The 20,238-nt window shown below is 36.5% G+C and overlaps 1 protein-coding gene across 4 annotated transcripts in view; it reads right to left on the reverse strand.

Annotated features, from left to right (window-relative positions):
* dlgap4b (discs, large (Drosophila) homolog-associated protein 4b) overlaps positions 1-20,238 on the reverse strand; it is a 194,114-nt gene that overhangs the window by 115,103 nt on the left and 58,773 nt on the right. For all 4 annotated transcript variants that reach the window (XM_022675702.2, XM_022675700.2, XM_022675704.2 and 1 more), the window contains exon 2: positions 15,358-15,416. The gene's annotated coding sequence lies outside the window, so the exon portion shown is untranslated. The remainder of the gene's footprint in view (positions 1-15,357; positions 15,417-20,238) is intronic.

A 20,238-nucleotide genomic window follows, 5' to 3' on the forward strand; every position in this document is an offset into this window, starting at 1 on the left:
AACTGTTGTCCAACTCCCTGCCTCGCAGTGCTGTTAGCCAATCAGAGGCGATATATTTGCATGTATGGATATTCATGAGCAAGAGCTGAAATCCAAGCTTGAAGAGCCAACTTCTCCACCGGACTAAAGCAGCGTTATACGGGATCACCAGAGAACTTTTTTTCACAAAAACCTGCTTACATGACATTCATTTATACTAGAGACCACAACTAGTAATTTAGAATGAATAATAAATAATAGAATGAGATCTTTAAAGATTCCGCAATATAATACAAATTATGATGCATGATTTGTTTCCATATAGTCTGAAAATCTGTTCAGTCCAAAAATGGAAAGCATGTCTCAAACACTGTGGAAAAGGAGCACAGGAGAGAAAGAGAGAAAGAGAGAGAGAGAGAGAGAGAGAAGAGAGAGAGAGAAGGGAGATGAACGCAGGGATAGAGAAAAAGTGCAAGTGGATAGGTGTGTAAGGAAAAGATGAAAACGGCTTGGACAGCTGATGAATATGGGAGTGGATGGGCTTAGCGCAGATGAGCTAATGCTGAATGGTAGATGGCATTAAGTAGGAACAGAGAGTGCACTAACATCCAGGAGCTGCCAATCAGCTGTAACCTTGGAGACTACCATGAGCTTCACAGACCTGAACTGTCTCCAGCACATGAGAAAACTCAGACAACACTGTCTCACAGCACACTGCACACGAGCTAAACACTAAAACACTACAACACTGTGAGGATCAAACTCAGATTAACTGTTTTAGAAACATTGCACCAATGAAAATTTTCTATTTTCTCATATAAACACATATTCTAAAATATTATTGTGCTAGTGAGGCGGACGTAAATGCAGGTTACAAGAAATTTATTTACAAGAAAGACAAACAAAAAAACAACAAGACCAGACCACCAAACACTGAAACACAGGGGCTTTAAATACACAAATGGGAAATGGAAAACACCTGGGATTGGTAATGAGGGGGCGGAGCAGCAAATGAACACAGGTGGGAGCACTGAAGACATGAGTGGAGACAAGAGAGACATGGAGAGCTAGGACAACAAACAAAGAAGGGGAAAAACATGGAGGTTGACAAGGGACAGAACAAGGACATGACACTAATGTATAAATTACCATTTTATTTCTAATGTACAACATTTTTTCTGTTGCTAAGTTTTTTTTTGACGATGATTTGCACAATGATTTTAAACTGAATGAGCTGTAAGTAAGTACCACTGATCATGTCATTATTATTATTACACACAGAAACATCAGGAGGAGTTCATTTGAAGTTGGAGATGGTTGTGTAACTGTGAGATTGGAATTAGATATTATGTTATATATTTTCAATAACAGTTTTATACTACTAATAATGGGTTTAATCCCATCATTACATGTCTGTTGCTTCTTTTTGTTGGTATTTAGAACAATCCAAACACCACAGAAACTCATCCACAGTGTACTGTGTGTGCAATTGATTTCATAAAACACAAATAATAAGTATATTATAATACTACCGCTTATACTAATGCTGATGTATGGTATAGCTCCCATCTTTACGTGTAGAACATTTGACTTGGGAGGACGAAATCTTGTTTAAATGGAGTGCAGCAAAATATATAATTGTTATGACTGTTAGTATATAATTTTGTTGCAAGTTAATATACTATTGATGAAGCAGTTATAGTTACAGATCTCTAGATCTGTTTGCATTTTAATGTTTTAATTATACCAGATGTTTTGAAAAGTAGAATACCTCTTAAACATGCCAACACATGCCAATCACTTTACTGCTCAACTCCGGCTGGAATACTGTAAGCTTTCAGCAGAGGAATCAGACAGGCTTCAGTGAATAGGCTATAGCACATTTGCTGAATGACCAGAGGGCAAAAAGGCTGGGAGTGGAGCCTTTTAGACTGGAGCCATTGCTCACAGGTCAATAGGGACTGACAAAGCAAAATCACTTTTGGGACAAATGGAGCAGACTGCAGTCCTGTTACTGATTGGGGCAGTACATGATTTTAGTGTGTGTGTGTGTGTGTGTGTGTGTGCCTGATTTTGGGCTGTACTGCTGTACAGTATAGGCTTAACTTTGAAAAGGATGAAGATGAAAGTTGTCATTACAGAGAGAAACACACATATGGTATATAGATAATATATATTAACCAAATTACAGTTTAAGTTAATCCATAAATGTACACTGCATAAAACAAAGGTGTGCATGTACAGTATGAGTGTATATATGAGCACAAGTGCTAAGACCTTCTCTGCTCCTGTGATGAGATGTTGGGCTGCATTTAGGGCACAGTTGACCACAGCGAAAATGCCTCTGGCACTCCTTCAGCCAAAAAGCTTTAGTTAAAAAATATGACAAACTACAGAGAAACCCCACTTTAGTTAAAGTCCTGAAAAAACTGAGAAAATGCACTTAAGTGACATAAAATGCGGATGAAAAATAACAAACAGAAAAAGAAAAAAAACTTTTTTTGACAATGTAATTTCACAATTCACTTTAAACTACTATAAATGCTTCTATATGTTTAAATAAAAACTACATATTGAAACAATAATTAAAGAAAACTGTTTGGGCCTCTAAAAAGCTGCTTTAGTACAACTTTAGTACAAACTTTGGTACCACTTTAAAATAACACTACCTTTATAAAGGGTTTATAAATGGTTTACATTTAGTTTATTAATGGTTACTAATTAGGTTGTAAATGCCTTAAAATCATTAATAATTAGTTATTTGGCTGTGGGTTTACTATTTGGCAAACAACAGGTCTACGTATATTTGTACGTATGTGTTATAACTTATTATTAATGATTTTTAAGGCATTTACAACCTAATTAGTAACCATTAAACCATTTATAAACCCTTTGTAAAGGTAGTCTTTTTTTAAAGTGGTACCCAAACTTTTCTTAATTTAGGTACTACTTAAGTACAATATGGCAATAAAGTACACCCAGCCTTAGTAAATAAAGAAATAAAGAATTCAAGTATGGCCTATAGTCCGAAAAAATATAAAGGTGCTGTAAATGCTAATTTAAATGATGTCATGGAATAAAAAATATGAGCGCATACAAAAGAAACATATTTATCAAAGTACCATGTGAAGCACCTTCCTTTTTAGGAGTGTACAGTGTATACATCTTACTTTTTCTAAATACATTAAATGCAGCTGAACTAAATGAATAAATTAGTAACAAATTATAATTTTGAAGAGGGAATGAAGCACATTTAGAAAGTGTGTGCATTTGTGTAAATTGTAAAAGTACTAAGCTGATCCTTGGAATTAAAAATGAGGTTGGAAAAAGGATCATGTTTATGTATGTGTGTGTGTGTGTGTATGCTTATGTTTGTGTGTGTATGTTTAGGAGGACAGTGTCAGATCTAATAAGCTTGAGTGTATGTGTGTTTTTTTTCTTTTGACATGTGAGTTTGATGGTTTATTGATCAGTAAGCATCACTTAATGGAGTGTAATGGAAGCTCTGGTATTAGCTGAATGAATTCCCCCTCTACCCTTATAGAACATCAGATATGTCAGTGATTGGATTTTGCTGGGTTACTACTCCACTCGTTGACATATGGGAGCTTTAGTGTGGTATGTCTGCTGAGGGACAGATGTGGAATAAATTGCCTTCTAGCCCACTCCCATACCCCTAATCATCAGATTACAAACTGCAGACCTGATCTGAGGTCAGTGCAAGAGGCTAGGTCCTTCTAATGTTCTCATTTTAAACCTTTCTGGGCCCCATAATAAGCAGGTGCATTTAATGCAAATGGCAATTTTTGTGGCATGCATGCTGCATGATTGTGTAAAACACAGATTATAGTGAGAGCTTTTATGGACATTAAAACTCAAAAATGATAAAAGAGAGATAAGTGAATGTTCAATGGGTTTCTTTAAGTGGCAGAAAGGATTATTGGAAAACATACCAGCTGTTTTTAAAGCTTAATGCAATATAACAGAAAATGGCTTTCAAAAAATCTGCTATTTACATTGAATAAACTACGCTGTGTAAATCGACCAATAGAAATTAAGGTTCAGATCCCAGGTTCACAAAAGCAGTTTAAGATAATCTTAAATGGGCACAAACTGATTTTTGCTAACTCCACCCTCAGCAAAAAAAATGGGAGGGGTACTTTAGGAGGGGCACTGGGTGATGTATGGGTTTAGAGGTGGGGCAGAAGGGAGGGCTGATTGGCTGAGCTGTAGTGCACAGACACATCATCCTCGTCTATAGTACAGTTAAACCTGAGAGGGCGCTGCAGAGGCAGAAATGATCACAATAAAAGCATTTTTTATAGATAAGCAAATGTTTATATAATGTTAACCGGGACTGGTATATTTCATTACTTTAAAGGAACATATTTCAGCTATTAATGGACAAAATATTGTTTAGGGTTTAGTGGCTCTTTAACAAAAGAGGATAGACCGAGATTCAACACTGCATAAATAAATCACAAATAGAACAAACGTTTAGCCCTTTTTTTGCTAGCAACAGTAGACTAGCACACACACACACACACACACACACACACACACACACACACACACACACACACACACACACACACACACACACACACACACACACACACACACTTACTCCCTAAGGACCCCTAGGCAGTTTCATGTCCATGTGATAAAGAATAAAACCGCTCTCTACTTCTCCAACTTTTCTGATGTCAGTGTAATGTATCTATTATCGTATTTTTCGCACTATAAGGTGCACCGGATTAAAAGGCGCACTATCAATAAATATCTATTGGCTGGTCTATTTGCATACATAGGGTGCACTAGATTATAAGGTGCATTATGCAACACTAGTAAGGAACACGGGTGTCGCAATGTTTTCCTTCTAACTCAGCAGGTCTCACCGCTGGGTGGCAAGACCTAGGTTAAGCTAGATTAAGGTAAGTAAACAAAACTGTAATTCTTAAAAAAAAAAAAAAACATATTCTTTTAAAGTCAAACTATCGCTGGATGTTAATCTACACAGACCAGTAACCTGCTGCTAACCTGCACTGATTGGAGAGGCTTTACTGCTCCTTTACTGCTCCTTACAATCAATCTAGAGAAAAAAACAACCTATTCAATTTTGACTTCAGAGTTCAACATTGTTGCATCATAATGCCCTCGTGCACACGTGCAAGCTATGTAACAGTAACACATCATCACCTTTTCCTCTTTATTTTTGCAGTACTTTTTTTTTCAAAAAGCTATGATAGAGAGGAGTATCTCCTTTGTATCTCTTTTTTCTATTCTAAATGCAAATCCATGAGGAGGAACACAGATAGCGTTCTCCACGACATGTCAGTTGTCAGCTGAGCACTGAGGGAAGGTTTAAAGCATCTTCCCTTCAACAGTGAACGCAGGCTCCCTACACACTGTCAGTGATCAGAGGAATATGGTGTCACACGTCTTTTTGAGGAAAATGATCTGTGGCTTTTGAACATGCCAGGCACTCTCTTGCAAGCATGATCTCATCCTAAAGATCTCACTCAAAAAGCTTGGAAAACTCACATCTATAGAAATCACATAGCACCCTAATTGAAATCTCAGAGTCTATAAATAAAGAAGAGCGTGAGAGAGGCCACATCACGATCATAAATGGAAAATGTCAGTTTGTCTTTTTCATCTGGAGTGTGGATGCTGTGTTTCCATCACTGTTTTAATTGAGGTCATCCCTACTAATTAGCACACAAATTAGATTAGCTGCTGTAGCTAAGAAAATGGTGTGTATATGTGTGTGTCAGTAAGGTGACGAGGACTGAGGGATGAGCCTGAGGAGAGAAAAATAAGGGTTATGATATGTTTGGACATGAAGGACTAACAAAAAAAATGATATGTTAAATGTTTGCAATTCAAACCAATATGTAAGAGTCTTTGGATTTGCTGTGTTGTGCAACCCCGCTATATTGACTGTATTACTATATATAAATATTAATTATACAATATCATCACAATGCGTGAAGGATGATATCATCATCGTCACTGTGATTCTGTGATACTTAGTTTATTCTTCACAGCATTACTTTGAAATTGTTACCGAAGAGGATAAAATACTCCTAAATAAGTAAATACCAGGATTAATGGATTTATTGGTGTCAGTTTCACAGGTTTTGACAACCAGTATTCTTCACCACAGGTTTACCCTATTCCTCTTCATTTAATTAGTGTCTTCACATGGAGTAATTAGACATTAACATTAGTAAGTTAAATTAAGATGGCGAATCTTATAAAAAACCTCACACCTGTATAAGCTGTGAGGTGTTATCTTGTGAGGGCGGTTGAGCACTGTCATGAATTATGACACAAAACATGTTCTTTGCACAAAATCACTCTCACACAATGATATCTTACCAGCTATATCCAATGTTCAAATGTTCAGAATGAGTAGTTTAAAGGCTCTGTCACTTTTATGCAAATAAGCTATTGCTGGCCATGCCATTACACTCTGCGCATTTATCACAGGTTAGTGTTAGCTTGTGCTAAATGGCAAAATACAAACAAACTAGTTTATGCTTAGCAGTGATAGAAATACAAAACTTATTATTTGAAAGTACTTATAGTGAAAGAACAGCAGGTATAGATCCCTCTGTCAGAAGAAGTCTGCTGGGTAATCCTGCTGTGTACTGACTGAGGTTCTCAACCAAAATGATCAAAGTGGGTTTTTTTTAACTGATCTAGTGGGTGGGGCTCTGATGGGGTTGACAAGTTAAATGTTATGCCATGGTGGTTCTATAAATGTTTTCTTATTGTGATTTACAGAAAACAAATGTATAGATTTTTGTCTCGCTTGGAGTGTTTATAGGGGCAGTGGAGAGAAAAATGGAAATACAAAAGCATGTGTAATGTTGAGTGGAGTGGCCATACTTGACATACTGTATTTTTTTATTAGAGGAACTTGTCACTTATTTTCATCTATAAGATATGGACACTTCAATGAGAGTAGTTGTGTTGCACTATTCGTTAATTATCACATTTTCATAAACCTTTGGCTTTCCATATGTCTCCCTCTCTCTGCTAGAGGCAGCTGACTCATCTGAATGGGCAGAGTGATGCTTCTTGAAAGGAGGATAAAGGAAAGTAAGTGAACAGCATGGCCTCCTCTGATGAGAGCTTATGGTGGGAGAATGTTGATGGAGGCTGTAATGAGAACAGAGGGTGATGGGAATTGAAGCCTGAATGCTGTTTATCACACAAAGGCCTCAGTGAGCCATTGTGCAATGCTATTAGTCTCATTGAAGCTACTGATCACTGGGGTTAGAGGAGGTGAAATCGCTTCCTGCTTACGAAGATAAAAGACAAAAATAGCTTTTACTGTCACGCCCATCTGACTCCGCCAATCAGTGCGGAGCTTTGCTGGTGTACGAGCCACTGGCTGTTCACTTCTTGATTAGGTTCCACTCTGACTGTGCACTAGCATTATCACCTGCACCTGTTCCTACTTCATGGATCCATTAGGGCTCTTGTGTGTAATCCTCAATACACCTCTGAGGACAGGTTGTCAGATTGTGGTTAGTTGAAGCACTGAAAGTCATTTTTCTTTGGGGCAAAAATGGATGACACTCTGTAGTAAACAAAAACACTTGTTTTCTGAAGGAATACAACTATCCTGTGAATTACAAAGCCATTAAAGCAACAATTTAAAGCAAATATTGGTACATGCACATTAGGGCTGCACAATGGTGGAAAAAAATACATTGCAAATGTTATTTTTTTGACAGTAAATATCGCAATATTAAACAATGCAGGGCCCATGGCGACACCAGCCCCGCCCCCACCTGCGCGCTGTCTCGCGTCCGGACCGATCAAGAGGTGAGTCAGCACCGAGCACTCAAAAGCCGAGGAAACAGCAAGACAACAGTAATTGGCCCTTCTGGGATTAAAAGCGTAAATTCAGATGTAACTGGAAATATCTGTGCAAAACTGTGCAGGACTGAGGTGCACAGCTTTTTCATTCAGTAAAAGGATTGTGTCCTGGTTATGACAATTACATTATCCAACTCAGAGACATCGAAATTGACATTGTGACGTGACATTAAGGCTAAACAATATGGCCAAAAGCTTATATCACAATTCTGTTATGGATATAACCAATAGAATGTCCACATAAAATAATACTTGCAGTTTTTAAAAAAGTGCTTTCTAAAGATAAAACTGTTTTAAGATGTACATATTAGGAGTATAAAATGCATTGTGGTAATGCACTGCATCAGTTTAACTGTATTAACATGATTAATTGATAATAAAATTGAGATCAATTAAAACTAAATCACAATAAAAGAATGGATAACACTGGTAATACTAAGTTTTTAATTTTAACTCTTAAAATCGTATAGTCTTACCAAAAAAAGAAAGCTTCCAATGATCTTATAAATAATTACTAAATACTTAGATATTTTATATATACTGCTACATATTCACATTTTACATATTTAACATAGTTATTTGCATATTTACAACTTAATTTTATTTCTGTTTCTGTCTGATAGTTTTAATGGAGATGTCGTACATTTCTATCACATTTCTGTAACAGATGCAGCTGGAACCATTTTAACAGAAGCAGCTGTAACCACATTTGAGTCTATTATAAACAGTTTATCACACAATAAAGTCAAAAACAAGATTTTACCATTAACACAAATGTGAATTCATGTGTAAATTTACAGTAATTATAGTAGTACAGTGTTTATATATATGGTACTGACCTTCATAATTACTGGACTGTGCAGTGTTTACATACAGCTCTGCTGCACTGTACTGTAATTACTATTTTCAGATAACAACTATGTAATTACTTTTATAAGAATCTACTGTAGATACTGTAAATACTTTTATTTTAACTAATTATAACTAATTAACTAATTACAGCTTACAGAAATTTAAAATATAATCATACTGTTAATTAAATAGGCCAAAGCAATAATAAAGTTTACATTTGTCCTGAAGTAAAATTACATTAATTCATCTAATGTAACTCATGTAAACTTATCTTGCTTGAACAGGCCTATGGACTCTGTATTTACACCCACACTTACATTTACATGCACTGCTGTTATATTTAATATCATATTTATAGTCTCTAAAATAAAACCCTGTGGGAATTGAGAAGAACCAAATGGTTACCAGATGGCTTCCAAAATGTTTCATTACAAACTGAATAATAAACATGAAATGGCTTAAATAGTGTATTAAGAAAGATTTTTATTGTCAGGTTCTTATCCTGTTCTGTGTCTCTCATGTCTGTCCGTGTGTTTTTCCCGCACTCCTGTTTGTTTAAATACCTTTCTTTAACATGGCCCTCTCTGTGTTTTCCTTGTCTCCACCCATGTCTTCACTGCTCCCACCTGTATTAATTTTTTTTAGCTCCACCCCCTCATTTCCTGTCCCCAGGTGTTACCTGTTTCCTGTTCCCCTCAAGTGTATTTATACCCCAGCGTTTTTATATAGTTCCTTTTTTCTTTGTCGGTTCTTGTCTGTTGTTACATCTGTTAGGTTGTTGGTTTTCTTTGTAGTCCTTATTTCTATGTTTTGGTTTTTAATTCTAGTTCTTAGTTTTTTTTCTTGTTTATCTTGTTGTTATTAAAAATTCTCATATTTGCGTCCGCCTCCTCGTCCTCTCCTTGCCCTTGCTGCACCAAACCTGACATTTATATTCCTAAATAAATGAATCTTACACAGTTAAATAGGAGGTTTTGCAGTAGTTATACAGTCCAAACTCAGCTCAGAACTATAAGCATTATAAACAAGGTTTATTTGATATTTTGGGTGTACTAAAAAACTTATCTGATCCTCCAGATTAAGCTTACTTTAAATCAAATCATTCGCCTCTTTTTTTTCCGGAATCCATTCAATCTAAAACAGAGAGCTTTAAAGGTCCCAAATTGCCAAGTTGACAAGATGATCCAGTAGGATGACAAACTGCAGTGGATGAATCATTCTGGGCTGAAGCAGGGAAAGTGCATCTACATCAGCTCAGTGACTTTGGCCGTGGAGCTGCCCTGATTGTACTCAGCTTAATGCAGAACAAATGTTGATATTTTCATGCTTTTATAAGGTCTCTGTTCGATATCCCGAACAAAAGAATATTGCGAATTTGTAGAGAGCAGAGAGCGGAGAACAGCGGGAGTTCAGCTGGAGAGTGATGCAAAGGCCAAACATAGGCAATTTAAAGTAAGAAATTGAAGGGGCACAGCAGGACAGGGCACTCTGGGTGACTGAAAAATGGATGAGTCTGAGACAAAGACTGGACGTTCAGCAATTTTGGGACTTCAGAGGAACTGGTGACCTTTTGAACTGGGGCATTCTGGGTCTTATTATATCAGACTGATGGTATGTAGTTTGCTCGTACGAGCAGGTGATGGAGAGATGGAAGGGATTGTTTGAGAGATAGAGAGACAAGGAGGAAGTAAAATAAGGAGAGATAGAAGAGAGAAAGAAGAAGGATGGGGGATGGGGCTCCGCTCTGGAATAAGGAACATCAGGTCACCAAAAACTAGGACATTGAATGTGGCTCGTAGAGTGAGAGAGAGAGAGAGAGAGAGAGAGAGAGAGAGAGAGGGAGAGAGGGAGAGAGAAAAAGAGGTTGCTGAGAACGAGTCACACTTGTTCTTCAGCACATCATGTTTTTTATCTCCGTAACCCTCTCCTAATAGCAGGTATTACACAACTCATCACGGCCCTCAAAGCCCAGTCATGCTGCTTCCTCAAACAAGATGAAGTTAAGTGAAGCGGAGAGCGTCTGCGCTGGCCGTTATCTCCCTCAGACAGCTGCACTGCGCTGCACACGGTCTGAACATGGGACACGCTTTGTGGTGGTCCGTCACTGTGAGACAGAGAGCGCTGGTTGGGCCACTTGTACTGGAGTATGGATGGGTTTTGATGGTATGAACTATAGATGAATTTGGGGCATTGTTGTTGGAATATTCTTTTAGAGAGGACCCTTCAAGCTACTGTGGTATAAAAGTGTGTATGTGTTTGTGTGTGTGTGTGTGTGTACTAGGGCTGGATGATGTAGTTAAAACAGTCATATCTCAATATATTTAAGGAAAATAGCGATGTAAAATAGGTTTAAACTTTATCAGAGGGTATAAAGTAGCAGTATTTATTTGCTTCAACAAAAAACACAGCATTCTGTATATTTAAACAGTAAATATCTAACTGTGTCACGCCCATGAGTTCTGATTCCTATGCCTGTCTCAGCAAACAAACTAATGCCTACGAACTCCACTTCCCATAATGCACCTGATTCTCTCCACATCACATCTCTACCTCATTTTAGATCACCTGACTTCTGAGACTGCATGCACCTGTCTACATGTGTATACATATACAGTGCCGTGAAAAAGTATTTGCCTCGTTACAGATTTCTTTCCTTTTGGCATTTTTGTCACACTTACATTTTTTCCGATTATTAAATAAACTTTAATATCAACAAATACAATCTGAGTAAATATAAAAAATACTTTTTAAATAATTATTTAATTTATGAAGGGGGAAAAAAACTATCCAAACCAATTTAACCCTTTGTGAAAGTCTACCCTACCCCCCCCCCCCCCCCCATGCTGCTCCTTGAATAAGAATGTTTTAAAAACATACAGCTTTGTCGTTGTCGTAAAGAGGCTTTTAACTCTGTACCCCAGAACCTCAATGAACTGAGGGCCGTCCTTCAAGAAGAGGGGGATGCCATGCCTCAGAAGACAATAAGTCAACTTGTGAACAGTATGAGACATTGGTGTCAAGCTGTAATTGATGCTTAAAGGCACAGGACAAGTTGTTAAGTTGTTAAGGCACTGAGATATATTGTTTGGGTATACCCATCACTGTTGTTTGCTTTTTTTTAATACATTGTTTGAGATAAGGAATCACCACTGCATGCTGCTTCTACTTAAATAGTAGTTGTGCTGTAGTGCTTATCAGACAGTCCTTGCAAACTATACTGAATGTACATAGCCAATGTTTAACATATACTTTTTGTCTAATACTTACTGTAGGCTATTCTAGGCTTTACAATAACATTATGAGGATTTTAGACTAGGCAAGTAATTATGTGCATAGGTTAGTAGAAAGAGAAACAGTGCACATACTGTGCGAATACTGGTTTTTAGAGCACTGCAGAAGGACTGTATTCAGCAGAGCAGCGTTTAATGAGATTGTTGTAGCTTGGATGAAAAGATGAACCATATCTCTGAACAGCAGAAAGTTGCTAAATATGTTTTACAGTGGAGCTGATATGAAAACTGGTTATTTCTCTAATAGACAGAACTGTCTATCTAACCCATCCAAATCCAGACTAAATATAGTTTTGACAGATCTATTTTTTTACTTGAAGTATCATTCCTGAAAATATAATATTTCTCCATACAGTATTTTTTCACCAACAATATCATTATGATATGATAAATATAATGATATTATTTTAGAGCCATACTGTCCACCTCTAGTTTTAAAGGAAAAAAATAGAGACAGAGAAAAAAAGACAGAGAAAGAAGGAGAAAGAGTGACAGGGAATGACAGATACTAGTTTTAGAGAGAAAGAGAAAGTAGAGAGAGGAGAGAGGTGGCTGGTGGGAAAGAGGGAACAGATAAAAAGGCAGAAGCTTTAAAAGCTTTGGTGGGATTTGTCTCCAATAAGCCTCCTACAGATTAGAACATGTTAATGTAATGCTCTCTTTCCCCCTGTCTGCGACTGTGCATGTGTGTGTGTGTGTGTGTGTGTAGACATGTGTCTCTGTGTGTACATGTGTGAACACAGTGTGATACTGCAGAAGCATGTGGACAGACTGAACAATGCTTTGTGTGTATGTTTGTATGATGAATCTATTTACATCTATTTATAATATACACTTTAAACCTTAAAAAAATGTAGCTTATATTTACTTCAACTTTCCTTTTTTTACTCTTTGTAAATAATATGCAGACATTATTGATGCATACTTTTAAGTACTTTTAATTATGTTTTAATTTGCTTAATCTACTTACATGTATTCAGCTATTTCCTAATTAAAACACAATGGTAGACCTAAATATCGTAACTTACAGCAGAATTAATGTAGCATTTTTACATTCAATTAGAAGCTATAAAATCACATTAACGCTCCTCTGACCTGTAATAATTCAACATGCCCGAAACTATGTATGGTAAAACAGAAAAAAATATTCAACAAACAAAACACATAACTAAGACTAACCTGTTTTGAACTGATGGATAGAGTTTGTCCTGTCTAGTGCCATACAGTCCCCCTGAGGTAGTTACTACAGCCTGTCGTGTGTTAATTCAGCAATAAAGTGTAAACCTTAACGAGCAACTCAAACTCTCAAAATTTGACACATTGTCCTTATCCCATCAGTCATGATTTTCTACGATGAAATAAGATCCTGAAGCCATAATAATTAGAGAAATAAAAATAAACAGAGATAAAATTGGTGTTACGGTTCTCCCTCTCCTGACAGCAAGAGGAAGAGTTGTATAATTTCTTATGAAATAACACAGCTCTGGAAAAATTAAGAGCCCACTTAAAAAAGTATGAGTTTCTTTGATTTTACCAAATTGAAAACCTCTGGAATATAATCAAGTGGAAGATGGATGATCACAAGCCATCAAACCAAGCTGAACTGCTTGAATTTTTGCACCAGGAGTGGCAAAGTGTTATCCAAAAGCAGTGTGTAAGACTGGTGGAGGAGAACATGCCAAGATGCATTAAAACTGTGATTTAGTTATTTCACCAAATATTAATTTCTGAACTCTTAAAACTTTATGAATATGAGCTTGTTTTCTTTGCATTATGTGAGGTCTGAAAGCTCTATTCTATGCTATTTCAGCAATTTCTCATTTTCTGCAAATAAATGCTGTAAATTACAATATTTTTATTTTTCAATAGTTTATAGAATAAAACAACAATGTTCATTTTACTCAAACATATACCTATAAATAGCAAAATCAGAGAAACTTTTTCTAGAGCTGTATTATTATTATTAGCTAATATTTTTCCCCTATGCACTGTGGCAAAAGTCACGGGAAAACAAAAAACATTGCATTTTAACAGTATATAACATGATAAGCTTAATTTTAACAAAAAAGGGGGAAAGGGTTAAAAGGTCAATGGTGATTTCTAGTTAGCTTTAAACGTTCAGTGCACAATCAATCCTGACAGCTCTCAGCTCCTGGAAATCCTATGCTCACTAATGCAGATAAGGTGACAGTGCTGTTCCTTTGCGCCTTCCCATAACGGTTTTACTGACATCCATCCAATTTTTCACATCATTAGCAGACCTTCAGCCCGAAAGGTCACAAGGTCTGTGACCATCAGCAGAGATCAATAACACTCTGTGGGACAGACAGTGGCCGACTCGCTGTCCATCTCTCTCAGGCACTGTGATACTGAAGGACAGCACATAATATCCTTTTTTAAGTACGTAAGATAAGTTTAACTGAGGAAAAGGATAATTCTACAAACAAAATGAACTGTGAGATTCTACAGTAAAAACGTAAACCAGCACTGAAATACAGAGGTGCAGAAGCACACCCGCAGAAGCATATCTAGTCCCTGTAGAGAAGTACTGCCAATATAATAGAAATCTCTGAAACACATAAACACACACCTAATGCCAGGTATGGGCTAAAAGTATAAATCCCCCAGCATTGACAACCAAAGCAGTGGAACTCTGTTCTCTGGAAAGATGGGGGTCCATTTAATACTTGCAGGTTGAGGATAAAGTGATGATCATCCAACATACTGACCTCACTAACAATAACACCTCTCAATAAATGCAATCAAATCATCACAGCAATGTTTTAAATCTAGTAGATTTCCCAGCACAGTTACAGAGACAGTAACTTTGCTTCCAACAAAAGCAAGATAAGCATTTATATCCTTCTAATTAATTTTGCTTTGCTGTATTCATTTGGGTTAAGTAAAATCATGCAGTTACAATGCTGGTTGCTTGTTTTTCGTACAGTATGCACCATTAATTTGATATCATTACATATATGCAACTAAACAACAGTTGTTCTCCATAGAGACAACAACTCAGACAAATCTACCTCATCTCAAGTTGATATGTCTCCTAGAAACTTCACTTGCTCAAGGACAGCCAACCACATCTCAGCATTGGGACTAATTCCCACAGTGATTTGCAGCTTCCTCTTCGATAAATCCCCCATCAACCACCGCCAAACACACCCAACCTCCAGCGTGCCTCCCCCTGTGTCCCTGCGGGGCACGTAGTCACACCCGTTCTTTACAATGTCGGCAACTCAGACACATTCAGAAAGGAGAGATAAAGAAACCGATAGTCTTGAGTTCTCAGGAAAAGGCGCTGCAGCAGTATTAAGCGCGGACAAACACTTACCTTTGGTAAACAGAGGCTTGTGGTCTTCAGTTTCCTGCCACGAGGGAGCGGAAAAGATCCTGTGAAAACACACATTAACATCCTGATTATTCTCAAAGTACTCACCAAATATTAACCTCAACAAATTACAACAAATTACCAAACACCTCACTCCACAAAGACAGCCAAGCCACACTTCCCAGCTTCCGTCAGAACTTCACAATGTCACACAGACTAAAAATAAAGGTGCTTTAAATGGTTCTTTGTCTGACACCATTTAAGATCTAGGTTTGGTTCCAGAAAGAACCATGAGAGTGAGTGGAAGGAATATTTAACTTAATACAGCACTTAAGATCAAAGAAAAGTTGCTTAGATCCCTTACAGTTTAACATTCTGCACAACTATATATCATTTATACATAATGAAGATTCCATTTTTTCCTTTTATTTAGGTAGAAGTGTATGTTAAGTTTACAGCTGAGGGGTAGGTTAAGATTAGGTTTAGGTTAAAAAGTAGGTGAATGTCAAGTCTAGGTTTAGAACTAGACTAAGGTGTAGGTTAAGTTTTAGGTTTTGATTGAAGTGTAGGTTAAGTTTAGGTTTACATTGAGGTATGTGTAAAGTTTAGGGTTAGGTGTAGATTGAGGTGTAGGTAAAGTTTAGGTTTAGATTGAGGTATATGTAAAATTAAGTTTAGGTTGAGGCGTAGGTTAAGTTTAGGTTTAGATTGAGGTATATGCAAAGTTTATGTTTAGATTTAAGTTGAGGTGTAGATTAAGATTAAGTTTAGGTTAAGGTATATGTAAAGTTTAGGTTTAGATTAAGGTTGAGGTGTAGATTAAGATTAAGTTTAGGTTAAGGTTTAGGTATATGTAAAGTTTAGGTTTAGATTAAGGTTGAGGTGTAGATTAAGATTAGGTTTAGGTTAAGGTATATGTAAAGTTTAGGTTTAGATTTAAGTTGAGGTGTAGATTAAGATTAGGTTTAGGTTGAGGTATATGTAAAGTTTAGGTTTAGATTAAGGTTGAGGTGTAGATTAAGATTAGGTTTAGGTTGAGGTATATGTAAAGTTTAGGTTTAGATTAAGGTTGAGGTGTAGATTAAGATTAGGTTTAGGTTGAGATATATGTAAAGTTTAGGTTTAGATTAAGGTTGAGGTGTAGATTAAGATTAGGTTTAGGTTAAGGTATATGTAAAGTTTAGGTTTAGATTAAGGATGAGGTGTAGATTAAGATTAGGTTTAGGTTAAGGTATATGCAAAGTTTATGTTTAGATTTATGTTGAGGTGTAGAGTAAGATTAGGTTTAGGTTAAGGTATATGTAAAGCTTATGTTTAGATTTAAGTTGAGGTGTAGATTAAGAATAGGTTTAGGTTAAGGTATATGTAAAGTTTAGGTTTAGATTAAGATTGAGGTGTAGATTAAGATTAGGTTTAGGTTGAGATTTATGTAAAGTTTAGGTTTAGATTAAGGTTGAGGTGTAGATTAAGATTAGGTTTAGGTTAAGATATATGCAAAGTTTATGTTACGATTTAAGTTGAGGTGTAGGTTAAGTTTAGGTTTAGATTGAGGTACATGTAAAGTTTAGGTTTAGATTGAGGTTGAGGTTAAGTTTATGCTTAGGTTTAGATCGAGGTATATGTACAGTTTATGCTTAGGTTTAGATTGAGGTATATGTACAGTTTATGCTTAGGTTTAGATTGAGGTATATGTACAGTTTATGCTTAGGTTAAGGTATAGGTTAAGTTTAGGTTTAGATTGAGGTATATGTACAGTTTATGCTTAGGTTAAGGTATAGGTTAAGTTTAGTTTTAGATTGAGGTTTATGTACAGTTTATGCTTAGGTTAAGGTATTGGTTAAGTTTAGGTTTAGATTGAGGTATATGTACAGTTTATGCTTAGGTTTAGATTGAGGTATATGTACAGTTTATGCTTAGGTTTAGATTGAGGTATATGTACAGTTTAGGCTTAGGTTAGGGTATAGGTTAAGTTTAGGTTTAGATTAAGGTATATGTAAAGTTTAGGCTTAGGTTTAGGTGTAGGTTAAGTTTAAGTTTAGGAGATGTAGGTTCACTTAAAAAAATTACACTGGTTGTTTTGCAACATTCTCTGTGCAAATCAATTAATTCTGTTTTTAATACATATTATATGAATCCTGAAATTGTAATGTAGTCACGTATTTATCAATTCCTCTTGAGAATCTTGAATTTATTTTTTAATTAAATGAATGTAATTGAAACTGCAAATATTTTCTTTTAATTGCACTATAAAGTGTCATAGTATCAGCTGAATGGAGCAATTAAATTATCTTAAGGAGGAATCATCTTTTCTCAACTATTTGATGAGAATCACTGAAGAGATAAAACAGTTTGATTAGGATCTCACACTACAATCATTTCCACTGCGAAACTCTGTGGCTTCAGGCTTTTTCCTTTAAAACAGACTGATTTAAAGAGTCTGAGCCAATATCAACCCAATTAAACAGGCATTACAATCATGTATATCTCCTGGGTTTCATGAAGCGGTCCAATCTCTGTTGATTCACATGCTGGGGACCACCAGTCATTAACGACAAATTAGCTTAATTGGGATAGCTTAACGATTTTCCAGCAGTGGTTATGGTAAAATGTATTAATATGCCAAGTTTCACTAAACGTTGCTTCGTTTCCCAGCTTGCCTGGGGTCTGCATAATTTCAGTGTTTGACTTTGAGTTGAAAGGTAACTAAAAGGTCTCTTTATTGCCATTTTACACCACTTTTAAGCAACTGAGAGTTAATTAACGTCAGAGTCGACACATTCTGTAGAAGGTCAAATAAAAATCTTTTGAGACCCTCAGTTCTTAATGCTGTATAATTTAGCAAGAAATGTTTGGACCTTACAGAGTGTAGGTATGAGTGGCCTAGATCCACAAAGCAAACAACAGTCTCTCAAATAAAAGAACAGAGCAGATACAAAAATTCTCTAGTGATGAAACAATAAGATAAATGAATGTAAAATAAAGAAGCTTGTTTTACCAGAAGGGACTATTAGAGAATATTATTGTATTTCATCCTGATTTACTTTCATATATCTACAATAATAATAATAAAAAAACAATACCTAGAAGATACCAAACCACTTTTATCACCAGAAATACGCCCAAATGAGGCTGGAATATTGGCCCTAAAGGAGCAACAGCAGGCCGACAAGCTGAAAATTGCATGGGGAATTTGGGAGGACTCCTGTCGCCCTGTTTTACCTGTTTTATTCAGCTTCCTTTATTTCAACACATATTTGCAATGCTCCAATCTGAGAATAATATACACTGCAAAAAGTCATCTGTCGTATTTGCTTGACCCAAATGTAAACGTACAGCAATGAATTACCTTTTGCCAGTTAGAAAGCAAATCAATTATAATACAATAACTAGAAATGTGGGTTTCATGAAGGAAATAATGCACAATGGTTGACAACTACCATTAGAGGAACAAGGGATACAAAACAACAATAAGATGAGTGCAGGTCAGTATATCTGTAGACTATCTACACCTCAGTTACCTGCCCTGATGGAGTACAGTAAGTTTTCTTGTGTCATGAGACAGCATCTCTCTGGATAATGTGTGTGGAAATAAATGGGACTAAATTGGAGGAATCAGTGAGGGATAAAACAATAAGTAGGTAAGTCTGGGTCAGTATGCTTATGGATTACAGCTGGTGGACCTGACTTGATGGAGTATATGCATATTGTTGGCTACTGGGTGTGAAACTAAAACAACCAATAAATGAGTGCGGATCAAAACGACTGTGAATTTGTTCGCAAATTCAGGCTTGCCCAGAGGTAGTGTATCTAAAAGCATGGGCATCAATCAAGCAGCCGTACAGTAGATGGCTGTGTACTTTTGCACCCCATTCATTCTTATTGGAAAAAAAAAGGATCTTAGCGAAGTTTTTACAAAAAAAAAATGTGCATCAAATCAAATAAATACATACAATCAAAAATGCATACAAGGTATCCCAAAATCAAGCCAAACTAATTTAAAGGTGGAGTAATTGTTCATTTGCAACTGGAATACTACTACTAAGTGATGGGGACAGGAAAGCAATGAGGGGGACTCCCCTTGGTCACCAAAAGTGAAAGACACAAAAGTTTATATAATTACACAGTACATTTCAGAACATTTCACATTTAAATGTCTTCTGGGCATTTAAAGTACATTTAAATCCCACATTCAGCTGTTTCTATCCACCCACAGGAAACAGAAATATCGTTGACCATGTCACGCCTGGTGCTGAAAGCACTCCTCTCTCTCCCACAATCAGCTCTACCTGCGATTTCCAGTCTCCGGACTACAATACCCAAGATTCACCACACACTGACTCTCACAATCACATGACACTGCACACTGCACCTTCAGGAAGCCAATCACCTGAATTCTAAACACCTGCTCACTGGCCATTTTGAGTATGAACGTTTATTTTTTTGACCCTGATTCTTGCCTGCCCTCTGATATCTCCTTGCCTGTGTGTGACCCTCAAACTGTTACTAGTTTATGGTATGTTGTCTCTCTGTTGCTGCTATTCAACTGGTTTTGACCCTATTCGTTTTGACTACCCCTTATACTGCCCTTTTTGTCAATGAACCTGTTTTATTGTATCTACGCATGTCTGAGGTCTGCCTAGCCATGACAAATCAGATTAATCAGAAAAATAAGTGTCAACTTATGCAACTACCAAACTAATCATTAGCTGCATTTTTAAAGCAATCCTAATAAACAAGGCTATGTCACATCCTGCATACACTATAACCAATACACTGGTTAAATATGAATCATGGGCTTTCTGTTGTGCTGTGGAAAATAATCTATGGAAAAGAGAAAAAGAAGGGAAAAGCCTGATGTTCCCTTTATCCGGAGCATAACTGTAC

The sequence above is a fragment of the Astyanax mexicanus genome, chromosome 5, assembly GCF_023375975.1.
Source record: "Astyanax mexicanus isolate ESR-SI-001 chromosome 5, AstMex3_surface, whole genome shotgun sequence".
Classification (NCBI taxonomy): Eukaryota; Metazoa; Chordata; class Actinopteri; order Characiformes; family Acestrorhamphidae; genus Astyanax; species Astyanax mexicanus.